General features: G+C 44.4%; 1 protein-coding gene and 1 long non-coding RNA gene across 8 annotated transcripts in view; one reads left to right on the top strand and one right to left on the bottom strand.

Moving 5' to 3' along the window:
* The window catches only part of ZFHX3 (zinc finger homeobox 3), a 124,100-nt gene that overhangs the window by 75,254 nt on the left and 29,441 nt on the right, over nucleotides 1-19,405 (bottom strand). For 2 of the 6 annotated variants that reach the window (XM_077288532.1, XM_077288536.1), the window contains exon 1: nucleotides 16,228-16,449. The exons of 1 other annotated variant lie outside the window; for it this stretch is intronic. The gene's annotated coding sequence lies outside the window, so the exon portion shown is untranslated. Of the gene's footprint in view, nucleotides 1-10,249; nucleotides 10,654-14,479; nucleotides 14,596-16,227; nucleotides 16,452-19,405 lie in introns of those variants that run through there. 3 more of the 6 variants (XM_077288537.1, XM_077288534.1, XM_077288533.1) reach the window with 3 other exon arrangements.
* Nucleotides 17,594-19,405, top strand: part of LOC143807222 (uncharacterized) — a 21,812-nt gene continuing 20,000 nt past the window's right edge. For both annotated transcript variants that reach the window (XR_013221677.1, XR_013221678.1), the window contains exon 1: nucleotides 17,594-18,227. This is a non-coding gene — a long non-coding RNA (uncharacterized LOC143807222). The remainder of the gene's footprint in view (nucleotides 18,228-19,405) is intronic.

Below are 19,405 nucleotides of genomic sequence, written 5' to 3'. Positions count from 1 at the left end.
CATAGCTAATCAGAAGAACTATACTACATTTCTAACTGGATGTATTTGCTAATATTATGCCTACTACACATTGTGATAGGATGTTGAAGATGGGAATACCACTTTAAGTCCGGTAGGTTTCATTGAGAACTAAAACAATCAAAATGTTGTACCTTAAGCGATTACAGCTTCCTTCTCTGATCAAACAGGTACACCTTGCAAAGCCACTTTTTCTTTTTTTTTTTTTTTGCGCAAGTAACGGAAGTCAGAAGAAAGCAGCTGCAGGTAAAAGAAAGCTCTTTTATAAAACCGCTGAACATAAGTGGCATGATGCCCGTTTCTGTGCTAGCCCCGGGCTCTCTGCTGCTTGCCAAGTCTGTCTATAATCCGGGCTACGTCAATGGCAGGCACCAGGCCAAATACATGCTGGATGTGGAGTGTTTGACCCTCAGTGGGTAAAAACCCCATCGAAAGCCAACCAAGGCCAGTAGGGCGGTGAAGATAGCGAAGGGCACCCTGAGGTTTGTGGCGGACCTGCTGGTTTTTTTTCGGTGTTTCGTAGACTGTGTGTGCGCTCTTTAGCTCACATCCCTCTAAACGACCTGCCCAAACCTGTTCTATAAGCCACGCTTTACACTTACTGATTCACATCTGCCAGCGGAGTCACTCCCTCTCCTAAAGGACACGAACTTGGCTGTCGAGTCATCACTGTGTCAGGAAGTGAGGCTTTTCTGGAGAGCTCCCAAGTCATTTCCTAGACAGATACTTCAACGAGCCTGTACGAACAAACATTCTGCACCAACCCACACAACAAGATCCATACACACACACAGTACAAGAAGAGAGCCAGAGGAAGCCGGCAGGATGACTGGACTCGGCAGATTTGCTTGGTAACTGCTCCGAAATGGACTGCAGTCTTTTTTTACGCGTCATCCCTTTGTGCTATAGAAAATGAGGGCTAAAAATAAAAAAAATAAAAAACACCAAAAAAATATATCTACACAGCACCAGGACAAGGCGAGAAAAGGGTTACTGGCTCATAGCCCCATCTGATAAATCGAGCTGCATTAAGAAGGCTCTCTCACTTTGAGATATGATGTCACTAACCTTTATTGATCCACAATCAGGGAGCTCGGCTTATCTCTCCTTCTGATATACTAGCCTACTGCACTCAAGTCTTGTTTAATACACTGCCCGGCCATCCTTGCACCCTTCGGGGGTAGAAACCATATTTCACAGCCAGGGTGGTTGCACCAGACAGTGGCCATGGCAAGAAATTTCCGCAATAGACATGTGAAAGTTGATGCTTTATGAAAACTTTGTGATCTTCAGGTTTCAAAAAGTAATGAAGAAAAAAGTAAAAAGTATCCATGGGGGGGGTTCCGATTGTTCTTCGCGAACATTCCGGACCTCTTGCGTAGACGTCAGGGGGACACAGCCAGGAGCAGGCAGAATACATGAAAGGCGCTGTAGGACAAGTGTAGGAATTATACCTCCCATTGATTTTCGCTCTGGGGTATTAGAAAGAACACAGCATTTTACCAAGAGATTTTTTTTTTCCTTAACTCCCCTGAAAGCCGACTGCTGACTTTCAATCCTAAAAAGAGACTTAAAAGAGGCTTATCAGCCAAACGATCACTTGAGAGCCCATCACTTCATCCCATGTCAGATAACTTATCCTATTGTTCCGAACGCCCCACGTAAAAAAAAATAAATAAATATGATGGAGACTTAAATCCTCCAAAGTGTGGAAAAACGTAAAACACATCCCTCATCGCGGTCCTGTTGTGCTCTGTAGCCCCGGGCTAGAGGTAGCCGAGAGCCTGTAATTGGCGAGGGAAGAGATTAGAAATATCGGCAGCCTCTAAGTAAGACTTTAATTTACTGCTCGATCAATAACTTGAGGGTTCTATTGGCAAACTGTCTACATCTCTATTGACTCGCACAATTCCGCTTATCAATTTATCAGAAATCATCAGATACGGCCGCAATTTAATAAATAAATGGAGAGCGGAGCGGGCCCTGCCTGCGTGGAAGCGGATGCACTTCCCACAGTGCCATTTTACGCCGGCATCCAAGGAGCGGTCAGATGAAGATTTCGGGAGTGTAGCGTGCGGTAACGCGTCTGATGGCGGCTGGAAAGAAAGAAAAATATGACGACGGCGACGATGGAAAAGCAATGTCCCAGACAGCTCTCGCCACCACCCTGGCATCTCCCGTACATCAGATCCACAGGTCTGGGCTTAATTGCTGTTTTGCATTTCATTGAGACAAGTATCCAGTACTTACACATTGCGAGACAAAAACAATAATGCTCTAATGAGGAGGTGCACGCTAATTAGCCCCCACCGCATTATCTGATACTGGTGGGCTCTCTACTTACAAAGCCTGACGAAAGGCAACAACTGGAATCCATGGACCCAGTTTTAATTTGAAGACTATGTAAGAAAGCGGTGTTGGGGGGGGGGGGGGGGGGGAGGGGAGGATCTCTATATATGCAAATATACATCAATAAAATGAATATCGGGCATTTTCCAAGATAACAGTGATAGGTCATCTAAACGCTTGATAAGTTCCAAGAATACAAAAGCCTCAAAACACGTTTGCTCGATTTTTCAGCACGTGGGTGTATTCTTAAGAATGAGCTCCTGGTGGCAACTTCTAGAAGGACTGAAGGTTAAAATCCATCTGTCGGGGAAAGTTGGGAGCCCCCGGATATATATTAGTTGTCCGGACTCACTGAAAGCTTCTGGTTTGGTCAAAAGGTTGGAAGCCCCCGGATATATATATTAGTTGTCGAGACTCACCGAAAGCTACTGGTTTGGTCAAAAGGTAGGGTGCCCCCTCATATATATTAGTTGTCCGGACTCACCAAAAGCTTCTGGTTTGGTCACAAAGTTGGGAGCCCCTGGATATATATTAGTTGTCCAGACTCACCGAAAGCTTCTGGTTTGGTCAAAAGGTAGGGTGCCCCCTCATATATATTAGTTGTCCGGACTCACCAAAAGCTTCTGGTTTGGTCACAAAGTTGGGAGCCCCTGGATATATATTAGTTGTCCAGACTCACCGAAAGCTTCTGGTTTGGTCAAAAGGTAGGGTGCCCCCTCATATATATTAGTTGTCCGGACTCACCAAAAGCTTCTGGTTTGGTCACAAAGTTGGGAGCCCCTGGATATATATTAGTTGTCCAGACTCACCGAAAGCTTCTGGTTTGGTCAACACTAATCTCTCTGGCTGCTTTGGAGGGGGTAGTGAGCCCCCTTACTTTTTGGGTAAGCGCACAAGTTGCACCAATGGTATGTACGATTATTGCCGATTATGCATGCGTCCTAGCGGGTGTGTGGGGGTATAATGTCATCGGCACCAGAATAACCCTTCGGCGAGGGTAAAGACTTCCATCATCCACTGCTATAATTGGACTCCATTTTCAGGCGAAATCACCATGAGCGAGAAGTAGTGGCATTCTAAGGGACCCCAGACCGGGGCTCAAGGGACCCCTGAATTCCTGATTCTTAGTAATTAATCTATACAGGTGTATAGTAAACAAATTCTAATATCGGAAACTGATAGATTGTGGCCTGCTTAACATTTTAGGACCAACTTGCTGCGCCCAGTTCTGACGGAGGTGATCATGTGTCTAGGCTTTGTCCACACCCAGTGTAGAATGGATCACACCCGGGGAGAGAGTGACGGTAGCACACATATCCGTACATATCACGTGCGTTGTGTGTGTACGGTGCACTTCCCCTTCTGATCCCCCCACCACCACCCTTTCTTCACAATTACATTCCTCCACTAGGAGCCATACATATCACTTCTGCTCAGTCTCCAGAGGTGACATGTACCATCTACCTGCAAGCTGATAAAGGCAAATCCCCCCTGAAAGCCACACTGTACTCTCTGGGGGGAGCACCATTCCACCGGTGTGAGGTCACTAATCCTCCCCCTGGCAGCTTAGAGACCTCCTTGTTAATGTTGTGTAGAGGAAGCCTGGATAAACATTAACCCCACAGGGAATCTGCAATCCCCTTTCACATTCAAACAGATTAATTGATGGAGTTTGATGGCGCAGGGGAGGGGAACCCGGGCTGTTTACAATTATTTAACGCCCTCGTAAACAAATCACAGCAAATACCCTGATTAGCACCAAGTGCCCTAGGGAAGGGAGGCATAGGAGGAAGGCGGCTAGCCGGAGGCCAACAAACACATCTCCGGGGTGCCAATAGATAGGCCTTCAGGTGGAGGAGACAAGTGCAGGGAACTTGGGAATGTTCTTCCTCTTAAAAAAAAAAAAAAAAAAGTTGCAAATAAGAAGATCCTGTTTGATTTCTCCCGGTAGTCTGAAATTATAGGTCCAGAGGGGATGTTGTTGTCGCCGCACTTTATAAAATAAATCCAGAACCAGTAGGAGGCAAGGATGGGGAGGGAAGAAAGTTTTGAGACACAAGACTACTCGATGGGGTAGAAATCATATATCGCTGCCCTAACTAAAACATAATTTTATTATTTAAAAAAGGCAAACTAAAGTGACAAATACCTCAAACAAAACAAGTGCCCAAACAAAAAATACCCACAACCTAATGGGGAAACCTAGATGCCCTAGCTCCAATGCCTATGATTGCCCCTTCCTGGCTGCGGAGGTTGACGCCCTAGGGGGGAACGTAATGGCGCCCCCGCTCCACGATGGCTAACCCTAAAGGCCCTGATACGTCCTGCAGCCACTAGTGAGAGCCTCTACCCACGGACTAAAGGATCCTCTACAACTAAACAGAGAACAATCTGTGCTAGGGAATTACTGTGTCCCCAATGAGTAGAAAAACAATGTGTGAACACATGGCGAATGCTAGTGATAAAAATATAGATCATACCGCTCTACCGGTGGGCAGTGCTATTACAACCAAGGTAGTTAACATAGATACATCATAAATATCCCACCTCATGGAACCAAGGTGACCAATCCACCTCTACAGTCCACATACATAGATGCACTTGGGGATCCCTTTTTGCTTTAAATCTGATACATTCGTCAATAGTATCAACCCCATACAGGTAGGACTGTTACTGATACCACATACATCCTACAACAAAAAGTCATAATCTGTGGGATACATGAATACTCATCTCTAGATGTATCAGCGGTGACTCATCATTCGCCGTTAATGATTAGTGCCTCAACTCGATGGGGTAGCCAGAAAACAAAAAGGTTCCCCCTCGCAACCACAGACTGTGCACCCCTAGAGGATGATATTCTGTCACTGTGGATTTTTTAAGACGGCGGTAACTACAACGTCTACATGAGATCAAACCCCAAATCCAAAAGGAAGATATTTAGGCCTGAGACTATGATAGACACTTTGTTCTTTTGTAACGGAGGGGTTGTCCCCCTTTAAGGACATTTTGTTCTTTTTACTCAAGTATTTTGGTTAAAAAAAAAACATTTTTTGCATTTGGGTTTCGTTAAAAATTTTGAACCATTTGGCTTTTCCAGGGTCTTTATTCCCATTCAACTTCATTGTGGTCTGTGGTCATCAATCAGCTGAGAAGAGTTTAGAATCAGAAGGAACTCTCTTACAGATTCTCAGTTAACTCATTCTGCAGCCAGCGATACGGAGGCAACAGAAAGGCAAACGGTGCAAAAAGTTTGAATGAAACACGATTGCAAAAGTGATTTTTAGTGCAAAATACACACATTTATGTAAAAAAAATAAAATGGTCTGGAAAGGAGAACAACCCATTTGTTACCCATGTTACTTTTGCAAAAACGTGCATCCTGCAGCCAGACGCAGACCGCTAACTGCACGTGTGATGAGGAATTTACACCACTTAATCTACATTTTCCTGGCTGAATTTATCATTACAGAAGGCAGGGAAGTAAGACAGCTGCCGTGTGATAACTCCTGGATTAAATTTGCATTCTTGCTTTAGTGGGCTTAACTCATAAGCATCTCCGCACTCACTGGAGAGAAGAGTTATTAAACTATGGTAAGTTCATGTCTGCCACAAAGCCAGAGGAGACCACGCACTTGGGGTGTCAGGGCACAGTATGAGGGCGAGACGCCCGCGGGCAGAAGAGGAGCTGACGAGTGTATTCTGACTTCCCCACTCCCCCATGATTGCCCATAATCCTGTTGCTACAAGAAACAGAGTTAAAAGAAGAAAAGTTTTATGTTCAGAAAGGGGAAATTAGAGAAGAATGCAGACGGACAGGTCTGTGAGGCCTAGCAGCAGAGATCTCGCACTGGGAGCGATCCCCGGGACCCTAGAAGAAGACCACCGCTCATGTAGAAGGCTTGTCTCCATGATCGTGTAGTTGTTTCCTACAATCATTTTTAGTTTTCGGGGGGGGGGCAATGTCTTCTGCCAAATAAGATACAAATATCTCCCTGGACCAAAGCGGAGAGGCTGCAGGAAAAAATAGAGAATGACAAAAGGGTAAAAACGCTGCCCGGCACTTCTCCCATTTGTCGGGGTCAATTCACAGTCTTCTAATGTGCGTGGGCGCTTTAAGGAGCCATAAATCTCCCACAGCCCTCCCATACACATGCACGCCCCAATAGGCAGAGAGTGCATGTCTGCTTCAAAGGGAGACAGCGAAAAGCCACTGCTAGACACTATTGGAGAATTAACGATCGGATGTTATAGAGCGGATCGATAAGACATAATTGTGGGGAAAGCTTCAGCAAAACTTGTTTATTGAGTTCCTGGTGTTTGTAGGAGTAAGAGTCCAGTGGGCAGTCCTACTTCATAATTAGTAGGACCGCCCACTGGACACCTACACATACAAACATGGATTTTGATGCATAAAATACAAGTTTCTTTTCCTTCACCTTCTGGACACAGACCGGAGTGCATGGTCCACGTGACGGGTTCCCTGTAAAGTTCCCCACTGATAATTATGAGGACAGGATGAGAACAGATTTTGCAGGTCCGATGATTGGGTTTGGCGTCTTGGTGCCATCTTTAGTTATGCTGATCATACACAGGCATGGCTCCTGCTGACTGTACCATCCATAGGTGACCACAAGGACCCTATAGGAACATCCCTGTCGGTTGTATAAAGTATTCGCAGGAATGAATCTGAGTAGACGCCACACTACACACGCACACCGATGCTGCAGGAGACAAAGGGTAGGCATGACTGTGTGCGAGGCTGGGAGGGGCGCAGTGCCAGGAAAGACAAGACATATTTAGAGGACACCAAGATCACAGGAGGGCCGGGAGGGGCGGCGGGGTAGCTGGGCCGGTGCCACCATCAGATAAGGGAGTGCAGGTCTGGACCATGCAGCTGGCAGGCAGGAGGAGCAGCAGCCGCTCACACAGGCAGGCAGCTCAATAGCAACTTGTGATATCTGAATCTAGATGACTGACAGATCGCAGCGATAGAGCCGGGACGGCGCAGACATTCCAGCGCTGGCGCAGGGGAGGTACATGCCATATTCCTAATGAGCACATGGCTGCCTTCACAGGGACAATTGTAGTTTCGCAACAGATTGAGAATTACTGATATTTATAAGCAATAATCATCCGCCCTGATTATTCATTATTAACTATATAAAATACTACAAAAAAAAAATGAAATCAAAAGTGACAGTTTCATAAAACCTCTCACCCCCTGATGTGACCAGACAGGACCTCAGTCTTATAAGAGGCATACAAAATTAACTCCGCCATAACCAAAAAACATATTCTATCACGTCCAGGAATCACCTCCATGTTCTTCCTGGATAGAACTCACCCATTATAATCTATGGCGCTGTTCACATGTCCGTTTATTTTTTTCTTGCAGTCAGTTTGTGCACAAAAATTATTGCGAAGACATGTCCGCTTTTGATCAAATCATCCATACATGTCTATGGGTCCGTGAAAAATCACAGGCAGCGCATAAATGGCGTCAGTGTGCAGCCAGCGTGCAGTCTGTGATTAACATTGGATAGGAGAGGATTTGCTTTATGCATTTAAACAAAAAAAAAAAAAAAAATCATTGATGAAACACTGATGGTAAAAATTGATACACAGACCAAACACTGATGACAAACTGATTGTAAAAAACGACACACAGACCAAACACTGCCGAAAATTGGATGGCAAAAATGGACACACAGACCAAACAGTGATGAAACATTGATAGTAAGAACTAACACATGGACCAACCACTGATGAAACACTGATCATAAGAACCAACACATGAACCAAACACTGATCGTAAGAACGAACACACGGACTAAACACTGATGAAACACTGATCACAAGAACCAACACATGAACCAAACACTGATGGCAAAAATGGACCAAACAGTAATGAAAATCGGATGGTAAAATCTGACACACAAACCAAACACTGATGGTTTAAACTGACAGATGGACCAGACACTGATGAAATACTAATGGTAAAAACTGACAAACGGACCAGACACTGATGACAATTGGATCGTAACACTAATGAAAAATCAGATAAAAAAATACTGATGAAAAACAGGTGGTAAAAACTGACAGACCAAACACTGCTGGTTAAAATGGACATACAGACGAAACACTGATGGTAAGAACCGACACACGGACCAAACAGTGATGGTAAGAACCGACCGACACACGGACCAAACACTGATGGTAAGAACCGACACACGGACCAAACACTGATGGTAAGAAGCGACACACGGACCAAACACTGATGGTAAGAAGGGACACACGGACCAAACACTGATGGTAAGAAGGGACACACGGACCAAACACTGATGGTAAGAAGCGACACGCGGACCAAACACTGATGGTAAAAAGAGACACACGGACCAAACACTGATGGTAAGAAGCGACACACGGACCAAACACTGATGGTAAAAAGAGACACACAGACCAAACACTGATGGTAAGAACCGACCGACGCACGGACTAAACAATGATGGTAAGAAACGACACACAGACCAAACACTAATTGTAAGCAACACACAGACCAAACACTGATGGTAAGAAGCGACACACGGACCAAACACTGATGGTAAGAAGCGACACACGGACCAAACACTGATGGTAAGAAGCGACACACGGACCAAACACTGATGGTAAGAAGCGACACACGGACCAAACACTGATGGTAAGAAGCGACACACGGACCAAACACTGATGGTAAGAAACGACACACGGACCAAACACTGATGGTAAGAAACGACACACGGACCAAACACTGATGGTAAGAAACGACACACGGACCAAACACTGATGGTAAGAACCGACGCAGGGACCAAACACTGATGAAAATCAGATAGTAAAAAATGAAAACATTGATAAAAATCAGATAAAAAACATTGATGAAAAGTAGGTGGTAGAAACCAACACATGGGCCAAACACTGATGAAAAGCGGAAGTTTTTCGCTCACTGATGTCGGAATGAGGAATTAGGGCATATTATGCTGGGTTGTCCAGATACTGTTCCATAATCATTTTTTTTCCATTTTTATTGCACATTTCTAAATACTTCCAGCAGCAAAAAGGAGGGAAGAATGGTCTGCAATCATGTGCAATAAAAAAAAAAAAAATAATATGTTATAGAAGACATGAGACGTTCTAGATCTATGTATGTAAATCACAGGCAGGAGAGGATCTCTGGATTTCAGCATCTATGTTATGCGAGACACTAAGACAGTGCCACCTAATGCTGGTTCATGTGCTATCGGGGCCCTGATGGCTACAGCATCCAAGAAGGTCCACCTTGTTTATGCTGAATCAGACCTGTACGTGCCAAAAAAAGGGAGACGCTGTCCTAATAACCTATATACACGAGACGTAGATAAAGAGCTGCGCAGCGACCGGCAGAGAGCCGATGGACTCGAAAGAGGTTGGGTCTCAAAAATATCCCAAAATTCAGATGACGTAATGCAAAAGCGAAGCAAGTGGGCAGGAGGCCTTCCAGCCTATCCCTGGGAACGCCGACACATTTCTCACCTCGTTCTTAAAGGAACAGTAACCATGACGTCTATCGCAGCCCTATACGTAAGCTTCAATGAAGTCCTCGTATGTGCAAATGAAAAAAAAAATTATATAGCTATTAGCATCTCTGTAGCCAGATTTTAGCCAAGCTTTTCAATAGAACTTCTACAATAAGGGCGAAACGATCACATAATATACAATGCACATGACCGTTTTTATGAAAACGACGGAGCGGCAAAGAAAAAAAAAAAAAACACCCCCCCCTCCAAAAAAAAAAGAAAAAAAAGAAGAGAAATCCTGTCCTACTGGTATAATTTGATATGGTCTTTTGCAAAGGAAGTAGATGTACCCTTACGAAACGAGCAGGCCCGGATAAGGCTAGGTTTACTTGCGTGCCGGAATCGGAGTCTTGCGGAAATGATGCACATAATCCGGCTACAAAAAAAAAAAAAAAAAAGTGTAACTGATACAAAAGAATTTTTTTTGTAAAGATTAATATGTGGCTGATGTAAGCCCAGATTTAATTGCAGACAGGTAGGAGCGTATAGAACAAGTAATAGCACCTTTTTTTTTTTTTTTTTTTTTTTATACGTAACAATACCCCGGGTAAATTAATATATGTATCTTTGATGAATGTAGTTCAGGTTCTGTTGCCGTGGAGACCAACGCTCGGCTTTTTTTAACTGGATAGTCAGCGACCAAGAAGGCGGGAACGAAAGGAGGGGTGGAGGGTAAAAGAAGAAATACTATTCAGAGATTGGTTGATTGGTTGGGGGGGTTTAGTAACCAGGATGCAGGGTACGCCCAGCACCAACGCCATCACAATCAACCCCTAAAGTCACCCCCAGGCTCTACAGTAACGTACAAGGAAAAAAAAAATAAAAAAAAAAATCTACACCTGACTATACGCAATCATAAAAAAATACAGTAAGTACCGTAAATAAATTAAAAAAATATATATACACATTCTCCGACATGAATTGTATCTTAAAAGTATATCAGAAAGGACATAGAGGGTATTAAAAAAAAAAAAAACAAATGGCGGTGATTTATATCAGACGGATAGTATTGGGGGGTGAAGTGGATCAGTCTACTACCTGATTCTTTTGTAGATGTTGAAGATGGAGGAAACAGAGCAATAAAAAAAAAAAGTGCGTAGAAGAAAAAAAAAAAAAAGAAAAAGAAAACACAGCTGGAGACATAACAGGCCAGATGAGAACAAAAGAAAAACAAATATTCCACGCATCGATGGCCCCTCTTGTATTAGATATAGGATATGATGGGGGAAAAATTACAGCTCCCTTGGGGAGTCTAGAAAAAAAAAAATAAACAAAAAAAAAAAAACACACCTTCTCGCTGCCGGGCCGGTGTTTTGGCATCCAGCGTATACAATGATTTTTTTAACGCAAGATACCAGGAGCAAAAAGGTTGACGAATGGTGGAATAAGGGTTTGGGGTGTCATATAGACCAAAAGAAAAAAAAAATCCATCAATCCATGGTATTGATTTCTATAGATGCAAAAACAAAAAAATCATAATAATTAAAAATAAATAATAATAATAAAAAATAATATAGATAATCAATACTCATTTACTCCTTTACGTCTTCACATAAAATAAACTCGGATGGATTTCTAAAAGCAGGCGGCACACATAGATCTCCTGATTCCCTGCAGTCACAATGAAAAGCACCTTAGCTCAATTCTCTATTGAACAAAAGGCCAGCGGCAGAGGGGCACGAAGAGGTTACCCTAGGGTTTCCCAGGGAGCCAAAGTGTCAACACACAGGAGCACTTTAAGGCATTTCTGGCTACTGGAATCACAGAAGAAAAAATTAAAAAAAATAAATAAAAAAACTGATGGTCGGACCCCCGGCTCATTTAATCTGCTCACAGTAGCATTGTCATTATAGGCCACACAGATTTATTGTAGGACCAGAGGAGGAAAAAAAATAAAAATAAATAAATAAAAAGAAAGCAGCTGCAAAAATTAAAACAAAACAAAACAAAAAAAACAAAACACGACACGCGTGACAAATTAAAGTGGACATAACAGGTTTTCAAAAAAAAAAACGTAGAATAATTTACAGACCCCAAAATGGTAGTAAAGGGATGATGGAGGTGGTGGTGGGGGTCTCCACTTTCGGTTCTCTCAGTGTGAGACTATCAGAGTCGGGATTTGCAAATGAATTGAACATTCATTACACAATGTTTTTGCTCCTCTATTTCTTTCAGAAATGAAATGAGGAACTAAAAAAAAAAAGTGAAAAAAGGAGGAGGAAGAGGAAGGGGTGGGGGGGGACAAGTGACCTATGATGAGCCAATCTGGAATAATAATAATAATAATAATAATAATAATAATATGAAAATGTAAAAAAAATCTACAATAATTTTGAATAAAAAAAAAATAATAATAAATATAAAAAAATAATAATAATTCTGCATTGGGAAGAAAGGACATGAGCCAAAAGCCTCGGCCACTGCAAGTTCCTGCTCAGATGCTTAATATTTATTGGTGTTTAAAATCTAAAAGCCCTTGCTTTGTGTTTGACTTAGTACTGGACCAGACAGAGCTTCTAATGAGGCAGCATTACAATCAGCCTGTAATACTGAATTTTTAATGCAGCTTTGGATTCTGTTACATAATAATTCGAAAACCGAAGGGAAAGACGGGCGAGTGGAGCCAGCGTCGGGGCCACTGACATAAAAAAAAAAAAATGAAAAAAATAAAAAAAATTGCCACCGCGCTGAATATAAGGGACGTCCACATCTCAGGCGGGTTGGGCCGGACCTGTCAGGGTGCGTTAATAAAATATCGCACGAGGCCCTGCGATTCTACAAGTCAGATTGAAAAAAAGGGATAGATAGATAGATAGATAGATAGATAGATAGATAGATAGATAGATAGATAGATAGATAGATAGATAGATAGATAGCCCTTTTTCGGAAATCACAGCCATGCCCATGATTGGGGCATTAAATACCCGAGTGGTGGAGCAACAGGGGGACTGACAGGTAGTGGGAAAACGTACCAAGCGCATGCATCTGACACCATGCAATACCCCCACAACTGAAAATCCAGAACCACGGCAATGATTTAGCGATGACAAACATGATAACATTGTGTAACTGCAAAACCACAGCATCTCAGCCAACTTCCTCCCAAAATACAGAAAGCCCATAGTAAAAAAAACAAAAACGTAAGGGTAGGATATAAAAAAAAAAAAATAAAAAATTATAAATTACTTATTTATTTATTTATATTGATTAGCAGACGTCCCTGAAAAGATATGCAACTGGAGAGAAAAAAAAGGGATGGTCTCACGGTGAATTATCAGGCAGAAAAAGAGCTTAAAATACTTTCCATTTCTTGTACTAACAAATTACGATTTAAAGGTCTTTTTTTTTTTTCTTCTTCTTCTTCCAAGTTGTAACAGCAGGAATAACTGGTCTGGTGCGATGGGCAGTATATTCAAAACTGCTTTGTAATATGATCTGCAGACCTAACCTTATTTGCCTGAATTCAATAGGGTTTTTTGCTGGTTTTGTTTTTAGCTAAGCTTTAGAGCAAATACTTTACAGGCAGGTCGCAATCTGTAACACAAGAGACAGGGACACAGAGAAAAATGAAAAAAAAAAACTGGAGGGAGGAAGAGGCCTAGAAAGATTAAAAAACAAAAACTAAACCAAAGCAGTTGGTATTCTTTTCTCTCTCTCTTTTTTTTTTTTTTCTTGTGTTAACATCGCCTCTTAGCATACGAGCTGACCCCGTTTTGTTGGGCAGCTTTTCTCCCATTCTAGGATTCCCTGCACCTTTCTTCACGGTTTCGAACTTGACGTGACCCTAAGGAAGCAACCCATCCGAAAAGGACCAAGAGGGTAAAGAAAATAATAAAAAAAAAATCTATAACAAACAAAATATAACATTCTCTGCTGGCTTCCAGGCCTAGCTACAGACTAACCACAATAACCGAAGCTTGGAGCTATCCTTACAGATTGAATGTAATATAAACAACACACACACACACACAAAAAGCATACAAGTAGGCCAAAAATACAATACAAAATTAATTCTACAAAAGTGAATTAATCACAAACTAAAATATTTAAACATATTAAAAATAAATAAAAAGTAACCCAACACATCTGGATGTGACGATAGAAAGTATTACAACGTATGGAATCAAGGAACATACAATGTTGTGGTGACAGCTAAAAGGAAGATGGTCCTGAGGGTGGGAGGGAGTAGGGTCTCACTAACCCATCTGAGGGACCAGGGATGTTCAGCATCAGTACCTTTCACCTCCGAGACGAAAAAGGAGAAAAAAAACAAAACATCCAGCTGGTCAAAGTCCACATCCTACATCTTTTAACAGAAGCCACATATTGATGGAAGGGACAGGTCAACCTCTGACACCAGCAGCATGTAAAGGTGACCTCGTCACATTGGAAGCAAAAAAAATAAAAAATAATAATAACAATTTGTCTATAGCCTAATTATCCCGACAAGAAAAAAAAATATTTATACACATATGTATATTACAATCGAGAGGCAGCATGATGAAGAAACGTGCACGTACTTTCCGGGTGGGAGCGTACGCTATCATATAATATTCCCCATATTCCAGACACACAGCAATAATCCATGTTCACAATGTGACGTCCGTAAAGAGACACAAGCACCGTATAAATCCCAGCACCCAGAGAAGGAAGGCGACTGCCCAGTCCACCCAGCTGAAAAGTACAGGAAACCAAGGAAAAGGATTTCCTACAAACACTTATTGATTATGGAAATCATCGCTACATTGTGTGGGGGGTTTATTTTATTTCTCCCCCCCCCCCCCCCAATAGCAGTGATACATTTTTTACAATGTACCGAGGAATAGGAAATAAAAAAAAGTTACATCCGGGGAAAATAAAATAGGAAATTAAAGTCTATATCATGCAGGCCGGTGCTCCCAGAATGACAAAGAGGATGACGTCCTATGGTACGAGCACCAGCAGCATCGGCTCCTATACTGATCCTGGGGTACGAATCCTCTCAGTATACAAGGTGACATCCAAGTCACTGACGTACCAGCCTGACAGCCAGGAAGGCAAGTACTGCTATAGGGGGGGAACACAGGGATAATGTGGTCATACTGCCTACAACACACAGTGCACAATCAACAGAGAAGAAGAAAATGAGCCCCCACAAATAGAAAAAAAAAAGTTATTTATAAATGTTGCTACATTGTATCAATTCCATCATATGATTTGGAGAAGGACAAGATGTAAGAAATAACAGAGTGTAAGAGATGGATCCTCAGAAGTACCAGTGCATATATGGTGGGCACAGGGGGATGGAGAAAAGCAAGGAGCAATGTAACAGCGTGTGATGTGATGGGCACTCACTGTCCAGCTGTATGGGGGCAGGTATGTCTACAGATGGTATACAGTAGAATACACCAGCTATAAGTGTATATGTGATGTATAGGGGCAGTGTAATCAGCTGGGTAGATATTCAGATGGTATATAGTATATAGCTGAGCTGTGCCAGGTATATATGCAGATGGTATACAGTATAATAGACCTATAAGTGCAGATGAGATGGGACCACTCTGATAACACAGATGTGATGGTGCCTATATCTTATATGCACCCACTATCCAGGTATAAGGGTGCAGGTATATCTGCAGACGGCATGCAATGCAATAACTGGCTATTAATGCACATGAGATGGGATAGTGTCTATAGGCGATGTGCACCCACTGCCCAGGTATATATGCAGATGGGATACAATAATAAAGCAGCTGTGGTAGTGTGTGTGCACTGTCCAGATGTCTGGGTGCAGGTGGTATACAGTATACAGTGAGGCAGATGCCGGTATACAGTATATAGCTGAGCAGAGGCGGGTATAGAGGTGCAGCTGTGCAGTGCTGCTCCGGGCACAGATGTGCAGCGCTAATAGAGCAGAGCCTGCTCCCTGTGTGTATGTATGAGCAGAGCAGGGCGAGCAGAGCAGGGCAGGCAGCACAATGACACGGAGCCCGGGGTGACAGGAGCCCGCACATCCCGCACCCGGAGCCCGGGGTGACAGGAGCCCGCACATCCCGCACACGGAGCCCCGGCTGACAGGAGCCCGCACATCCCGCACACGGAGCCCCGGCTGACAGGAGCCCGCACATCCCGCACACGGAGCCCGGGGTGACAGGAGCCCGCACATCCCGCACCCGGAGCCCCGGCTGACAGGAGCCCGGGGTGACAGGAGCCCGCACACGGAGCCCAGGTCAGTGCGGTGTCCGGGGGTCCCGGCCGGAGGAGGAGGAGGGGAGAAGTTGGCACTTACGGCGGGCTGTGGTCCCGGGAGCGCCCCGGCGGCGCCGCTGCTGCTCGTTCCGGCTCGGCTCTTCTTCTTCTTGTTCGGCTGAGTCCGGTCCGGCTCTTCCCGGGGTCCCATGAAGCCGCTCGGGCTGAGCCCCGGAGCGGTGCGGGGCGCGGGGCTGGAGCCGGGGGGGAGAAGCTCCGGACACCAGGAGCCGCGCTCACATCTGATGGTCGCCGAGCGAAAAAAAAACTCTTTGGATCTTTATTCTGCTAATTAGTTTCCTGCAAAAAATGGCTGATTAATTCAGTGCGCATGTGCTTCATTACACAGGCACGACGGGAAGGGCTAATTACCAGCGCCTGGATCAATGAGATTCAGAGGGGAGAGGAGAGGGGGGGAGAGAGAGGGACAGGGGAGGAGAGGAGAGGGGCTGGGGCTGGGGAGTGAGGGGCAGCGGGGCGAGGGGTGCCAGGGGGGCAAGAAGTGCTCAGGAATGACACTGGGGGAGGGGGGCACAGGGAAGTGCTGGGACAGGGCACAGGGGGCACAGGTGGCACACAGAGAGAATGGCACTAGGGGCGGCTGGGGTGTCGGGACAGGGTGCCAGGGGGCACAGGTGAGTGGGGGTGAGCTGCAGGCGACGAGTAATGTGCAGGAATGAGTTTGGAGAGGGGGCAAAAGAATGGCTCCAGGAGGGGCAGGAAGTGGAGGGTTAGGACAGGGGGCACAGGTGACGGGATGGATGGCAGGGAGGGGGCACAGGTGACGGGATGGATGGCAGGGAGGGGGCACAGGGGACGGGATGGATGGCAGGGAGGGGGCACTGGCTGGAGTTTGCAGGAATGAGTCAGGGGGTGAAGGAATGGGGAGGAACTGGGGTAAGAGAACTGCTGGGATAGTGACTGTGGTTACTGTGAGCAAGGGGCTGGGCAAGGACGGAGGGGCACCGCTGCTGGAAGAGGGAGTAATGGACAGGGGAAGTGGCAGGGGCACAGGCGGCAGGACAGTGGGCAGAAGAAGGGCCACAAGTAGCAGGACAGTGGGCAGGAAGGGGCACAGGTGACAGGACAGTGGGCAGAAGAAGGGGCACAAGTGGCAGGACAATGGGCAGGGAGGGGCACAGGTGACAGGACAGTGGGGCAGGGAGAGAGCACAGGTGACAGGACAGTGGACAGGGAGGGGGCACAGGTGACAGGAAAGTGGACAGGGAGGGGGCACAAGTGACAGGACAGTGGACAGGGAGGGGCACAGGTGACAGAACAGTGGGCAGTGAGGGGGCACAGGAGAGTGGACAGGGAGGGGGCACAGGTGACGGGAGAGTGGGCAGGGAGGGGGCACAGGTGACGGGAGAGTGGGCAGGGAGGGGGCACAGGTGACAGGAGAGTGGGCAGGGAGGGGGCACAGGTGACAGGACAGTGGGCAGGGAGGGGGCACAGGTGACAAGACAGTGGGCAGGGAGGGGGCACAGGTGACAGGACAGAGGGCAGGCAGGGAGGGAACAGCAGTAAGAAGAAAAGTTAGTCCCAGTTCTCCAGCATTATCTGCTGATTGTGGCGATGCATGATGAAGGGGAGGAGGAGGCAGAAGTTGCCCCCCTACATAACACGGGGTGCAGGGAGGATGCAGCAGCTCTGGGGGGCTCTGCTCTGCAGGCTGCACTCAGTGTGACCGCGGATGATGGCGGCGGGGTGACAAGGGGAAAAGTTTGGATCAAGTTATGGCATCACTGAGAGATCACAGGGGATCAGAGGGCAACTGCGGAGGGGGATGGGGAGGGACAAGGGGGGAGTAGTCAGAACACTGACCCTGAGGTACTTTGTGTGGTCGGACACAAATAATCAGGAGCTGCCCCCCCTCCCAGGACAGCAGCAGCCACCTGCACTCAGCGCAGCACTGGGGATGGATGGCAGCGGTGTGCTCGGCTGTACCGCGCCAGTGTGAGAGGGGAGGCCCTGCTACTGTCACCCACATGGAGTGCAGGGGTCTCCGGACAGGAGTCTTCAGGGGGCTGCACTGCTCAGGTAAGAGAGAGATACCCCCCCCCCTACAGTCCCCTGCACTGAGGACCCCAGAGCTGGACCCCCACATCTCACTGCACACACTCCTGTTACTGTATACTGAGGTACTAATGCCACCAGCACACACCAAGTGTCCCATCTCTAATGTGAGTGTGTATATGTATGTATTTATGTATATATATATATATATATATATATATATATATATATATATATATATATGTGAGTGTGTTATTGTAGGAACTGTATATATGTGTGTGTATATGTATGTATCTATGTGTATATATATATATGTGAGTGTGTTATTGTAGGAACTGTATATATGTGTGTGTATATATATGTATCTATGTGTATATATGTGTGAGTGTGTTATTGAACTGTATATATGTGTGTGTATATGTATGTATCTATGTGTGTGTATATATATGTGTGTGTATATGTATGTATATATGTCTATGTGTATATATGTGTGAGTGTGTATATGTATATATGTGTATATATATGTGTGAGTGTGTATCTGCATATATATATGTATCTATGTGTATATGTGTGTGTGTATCTGCATGTATATATGTATCTATGTGAGTATATATATGAGTGTGTATATGTATGTACTGTATATATGTGTATATATGTGTGAGTGTGTATCTGCATGTATATATGTATCTATGTGTATATATATGTGAGTGTGTATGTACTGTATATATGTGTATATGTTTGAGTGTATGCATGTGTTTATATATATATATATTATATATATATGTGTGTGTATGTATATATATACATATGCATTTATGTGTTTATATATATATATGTGTGTGTGTGCATATAAATGTGTATATATATGTGTGTGTATGTATGTATATATGTATCGATGTGTAGATATGTTTGAGTGTATGCATGTGTTTATATATATATGTGTGTGTGTGTATATATATATGTGTGAGTGTGTATCTGCATGTATATATGTGTGTGTGTGTGTGTATCTGCATGTATATATGTATCTATGTGTATATATATATATGTGAGTGTGTATGTACTGTATATATGTGTATATGTTTGTTTGAGTGTATGCATGTGTTTATATATATATATATATATATATATATATATATTATATATATATGTTTGTGTGTATGTATATATATGTATATGTGTTTATATATATGTGTGTGTGCATA

The sequence above is a fragment of the Ranitomeya variabilis genome, chromosome 2, assembly GCF_051348905.1.
Source record: "Ranitomeya variabilis isolate aRanVar5 chromosome 2, aRanVar5.hap1, whole genome shotgun sequence".
NCBI classification, from domain to species: domain Eukaryota; kingdom Metazoa; phylum Chordata; class Amphibia; order Anura; family Dendrobatidae; genus Ranitomeya; species Ranitomeya variabilis.
This window is presented reverse-complemented; position numbering and strand designations above follow the sequence as displayed.